The 5,279-nt window shown below is 41.6% G+C and overlaps 1 non-coding gene across 1 annotated transcript; it reads left to right on the top strand.

The window, feature by feature from the left end:
* The first annotated feature begins 247 nt into the window (after positions 1–247).
* On the top strand, positions 248–366 carry LOC145411757 (5S ribosomal RNA). The gene has a single exon (XR_013899459.1). It is a non-coding gene; the product is annotated as a 5S ribosomal RNA (ribosomal RNA).
* Positions 367–5,279: the final 4,913 nt, after the last annotated feature.

Genomic DNA, 5,279 nt, shown 5'->3' with positions numbered 1-5,279 from the left:
ATAATGCTGTCTGTTTTTGCCGGCTGCTGTCATTGTCATTGTAGTTGCTGTTGTTACTGATGTTGTTGTTGCTGTTGATACTGTTGATGTTGTCATTGTCGTTGCTGGCTGTTGTTGTTGTCGTTATCGTCGTCCTTACTGTAGCCACGGCCGATGTTGGTGATGATGATGACAGAAAATCTTTCTACTGCTGCATTTATGCCCAAGGCTCGTGCCTTTTATTCAGAATGTCAAATAATTATTCGATGTTATCAGTCATACCACGTTGAGTACACCGCTTCCCGTCCGATCAGCGAAGTTAAGCAACGTTGGGTCTGGTTAGTACTTGGATGGGTGACCGCCTGGGAACACCAGATGCTGTTGGCATCCCTACGTGTCAGGTGGGGTTGGTGGAGGATTAGTGCCCCTCCCAGTAAAACAATTAACTCGAAGCCCCTGGTCACCCCGTTTGGGATACATGGCGTCTGGCAATGAATGAATGAATGAGTCATCATTTCAGATCATCCCCCCTCTCACCCTGTAGAATCGAATTTTGTTAGTTTACTGTTGTTTGTCATAACTAAACATTATAAACTCTTTTGCAATTTCTTTCTGTGATTCCCTGAGATATTGTCATTCGCTGATACTTTTAATATTTTGCCTACAGTATATTCTTCATAACATTTATTTACGTCCATAGAATTTGCCATATTTTCCATCATATCCAGGATGTACTTGCTCTTATATCCTCACATTTAGCTCATTATTAACTTTTGAATTCCTCGTCAACACTGTTTTCTTAACGCACCCCGTCATACTAGGAATGGAACGGCCTAAAACAAATTTCTCCATTTTTGTTCCCACGTTTAGGTTAAACTTTCCCAGAGTATAAAGAAATGAGATTAAGCATTCCAGTTAACATCCAGAAAATGAATCAGTAACTCATTTTGCAGCAGCCACCGGGCGGCCACATACAGTGTGTCCCTTACTATGTCACTCACTCACACACCTATTGAGTCTCAGTAGTGCTTTGATGGACGGCCTTATGCGGAACATGTTAAGGGGTGGGCTATACACACATACATACATACATACAGAACATGCACAAAACAAAATACAAATAAAATACACAAAGCAAGAGCATTCGCTGCCCGCGTACTAGCATCCTGCCGGAATAGTCGTAAATATGATGCAGAAGGCCGGGTGGGGCACTGGGCAGTTAACTGTACTGAGGTGACTTGTAAGCCAAAGGGGTATCATTTAGGCTCTTAACTAGCTAATAATTATTTTTTCGCCATCCAATATTGCAGTGGTGGGTGTGGCTAGCACTGGTACCCTTTATCATGTTTCTACTCTCCCTGAATCTAATAAATGAGATATTGCCGAAGACAACCTGTTCCGTGAGGCATATGGTATTATCATTTACAGTAAAAGTTACGCCAGCACTGGAGATCACATTGCTCTGCTTGTTTAGATAAATATTCCATAAGTAAATTTTCAAGTGGAAATCAGTAGGTTCCGTAAACAAGCTTTGCAGAAGGTTATTATCCATTACAACTCTTCAGATGGTGTGTGAATGAAGCTTCAAACACCAAGTAAAGTAATGCTGGATTATCGAGGGATACTACAGTAGTATAACAATGTTAAATAAGCGTAGCATACAAATCCCCATGACCATCCAAGGTTGGATGCAATAGGTCCTTTCATGTGTTTTTACATATTCTTACCCTGTCGAGATTCCATCGAGGACACATAAAATATCTTTCAAATGGAAACTCAGACATTTCATCACATTTTGCATACGCACTCCTCACCGTACTCTCCAGACTTCTTCCACATAGTTTCCTCATATATGAAGCACTGGGTGGAGAAGTCAGTTCATCAGTGTCAATGTATTGGTCCTTGGCCTTACGGATCAGTGGCCTTTCAGGACTGGTAAATACGACTTGAACGTGCAAGCTAGAGCTGACCATCCATGTCAAGGATACGCAAGGCAGCGAATACAGTATAAACATAGACGGATTTGTGGTATGCTAAAGTTTATATACGGTTCATACATGTATATATATATATATATATATATATATATATATATATATATATATATATATATATATATATATATATATATATATAATCCCATTGGCTCCCAGACTTCCTGTGCGAGGGATTTTGCTGGAAGTATGTTAGGTGTGCCGCCCTCCGCCTGTCTGCTCATAGTCGCGAAGCTCACAGGTTCCTACCCGGGGTTCCCTTCATTATTAAATTTTGAAAATGCCCAGTTCCGTCCTATATTGAGGACACTGGAGGCCAATGGGATATATAGATAGATACATACATAGATAGACAGATAGATAGATACACAGTATATATGTATATATATATATATATATATATATATATATATATATATATATATATATATATATATATATATATATATATATATATATATATATATATATATATATATATATATATTAGTTTACATTAGTTTAATGTAGCTCTCAGTTATAACAGCTGGATAGAAGTAAAGTTCTAGATGCATATTCATCGAATCCTTATACTGTAAGCCTTTCCTTCCACCCCAGTTCTCAGCCCTACGTATTCACCACCCTAACCACATTTTCGAAATTTCAACATTTGGATGCCGGGCTGGTGTCTGGTCTGGTGTCTTATGCTCCACGGGAATTGCCCCGTGTCCCCTCAACTGCCTCACCCAATCCTCCCCCTCGCACCAAGGGCCAGAGAGTCTGTGTCTTTTGTTTCTTCCATGGTTCTCATTTTTTCCAAACGCTTATCTTTTTTTTTTTTTACTTTTACTGTTTGTTCTTTCTAGTCATCGGTCTCGTTATTATAAATGAAGTACGCAAAATACCAAGAAAGACCCAAGTTTTGAGGATCATTTATGAACACCAGTAACAGGTATGTGTCTTCAGCCTGCATCACACTTAAAACAGTGATTAGTAACGACACAGGAATGTCAGACATGTTCTATCATCATCACCCGCTTCAGAAATTGTCGCAAAAAGTAATAGTTTGTCCACGTCATCGCAAAATTAGCTTCAGTTATACGGCTAAATATCGTACTAAACCTCACACTTTCTAGGCTTCTATTTCCTACAACCAGTCTTAATCTCCAGCACTGCAATCCTCCTTTTGTATTTATATGCCTCTTTTCTGCTCTAACATCATTTTCATCCTCTCAGCCCGATGAGGTCATATTTTTGCACCAGCGCTCGCGAAGCAAGAGTGGGCGTTATGTTTTGAGCTGTGTGTGTGTGTGTGTGTGTGTGTGTGTGTGTGTGTGTGTGTGTGTGTGTGTGTGTGTGTGTGTGTGTGTTAACAATCTAGCTCAAAGAGATTTATCCGATTTTAACCAAACTTGGTGGAAGGACTGGGGACCACTCTATGGGGAAACCTACTCTTGGTCAAACGACAAGGTCATACTGCTTTGGTAGCTACTGTTTAGCCTAATCAGACAACACCTGGAGGAACGGTTCATAACAAGGCAAGAAGGAAGCAATTAGTTTTTAACAACAATTATTCAAAGGCCAAGGTCACAAAACAAGATCAAGTTTCTAACCGTGTGTGTGTGTGTGTGTGTGTGTGTGTGTGTGTGTGTGTGTGTGTGTGTGTGTGTGTGTGTGTGTGTGTGTGTGTCCGCGCGCGCGCGCGCTTCAACTCGTAGGCTATTTGATGGAGTTGAATGAAACTTGCCAGGTGAGTTCTGGTTGGTGGGAAGGTCTTCCACTAAATACAAGTTTCCAATCATGTTTTATATATATATATATATATATATATATATATTTATTTATTTATTGGGGGGGGGGAGGTCAGCATCCCTCAGCGCTTCGTTTCGTTTCTTTTCATTTCTTTTAGAAAGGCTCGAACATGCTTGCATGCGTCGGCCTCGGTCACTGAATGGATGCTGTCTACGCTGCACGATCTCTGGCAGCCTCTTTATTCAGTCTTTTAACCTCGAGGTCACAATCTATGACTTCGATCCAGGTCTCCCTCGGTCTGCCTCACGCAACACCACCCCCAACGTTCACATTTCTCACTTTCTGCACCCAATTGCCATCCCCCAACCTCTCCACAGGCCCAAACCATTTCAATCTACCCCTCCTCATCACAACACCATTACACTCCAATCCCATCCTTCCTCCCAACTCTTCCATCGTAAACCAAGCTTCGCCAGGTCTTTCGTTCAGAGTCGCACTGCACATCCACTTAATCATTGTCATTACTGTACGGTTGAGCCTACGAATAACCGCTTTCATTATTGTCCAGGTCTCACTACCAAGCCTGTGAATATCCTCTTCCTTTACTGCCCAGATCTCACTACTTAGCCCATGATAATCCTCTTCCTTTACTGCCTAGGTCTTACTGCCGAGCGAATGAATATCCTCTTCCTTTATTGCCCTGGACTCACTACCATACAGCATTACACTTAACACATGTCGCTCATAAAGATCCCTTACCACGAAGGGAGAGTCCTTTCAAAGTGACGAGAGGCAACAGATCCCTGAATATCTTCGAACCATTCCTCACTCTAGCCACAGAGCTAGCTTCAGCCCCACCTGCAGCACATAACATATCTCCCAAGTAAAAAAACTCACACATTCAACAGACACACTAGCAAGATCAATCCTTTCACGCCTGACAATCTCCACATACTCTCCCAGATACATTGCACGCATCAAACCAGCATTATCTCGCGATTTATCTCTAGTACCAGTGCATCTTTAGTGCACCCACTTATTACAAACACTCACAAGATGAAATTACTTCCCACGCCCTTGTGGCAAACCGCATATGGCCACTTTCCCTCTTCTTTGACAGTATCGCCACTAACCCTAGATACCATCACCTTTGTTTTATCTTCATTTACTCTCAAGCCCTTGTGCCCCATACCATCTCTTCACTGCCTAAATCTTCTCACCACCACCCTTTCATTCTCTGCAATCAACACAAGATCATCGGCATACAACATCTTCCACGGAAGTCCATCTCTGAAGTCACATGAGAGGGATTCAAGCACCATGATAAACAATATGGGGATCGTCCTAGATGCATGCTGATATTCGAGGAAAACTCATCACTAAAATCTCCATTATCTTTCACCTGGGTGAGAGCACCCACATACAAAACCATAACCACTCTAACCAGTCTCTCCTCGATTCCAAGCTTTCTCATTGTTCACTCCACCACCTCCCTAAAGGCTCTGTCAAAGGCCTTCTCCAAATCAAAGTACAGATCCCCTTTCTTTCCTATATATTTTCCTGAACATGTCAAAC

The sequence above is a fragment of the Coenobita brevimanus genome, chromosome 90 (assembly GCF_032717465.1).
Source record: "Coenobita brevimanus isolate Jiangsu-jjx chromosome 90, ASM3271746v2, whole genome shotgun sequence".
NCBI classification, from domain to species: Eukaryota; Metazoa; Arthropoda; class Malacostraca; order Decapoda; family Coenobitidae; genus Coenobita; species Coenobita brevimanus.
This window is presented reverse-complemented; position numbering and strand designations above follow the sequence as displayed.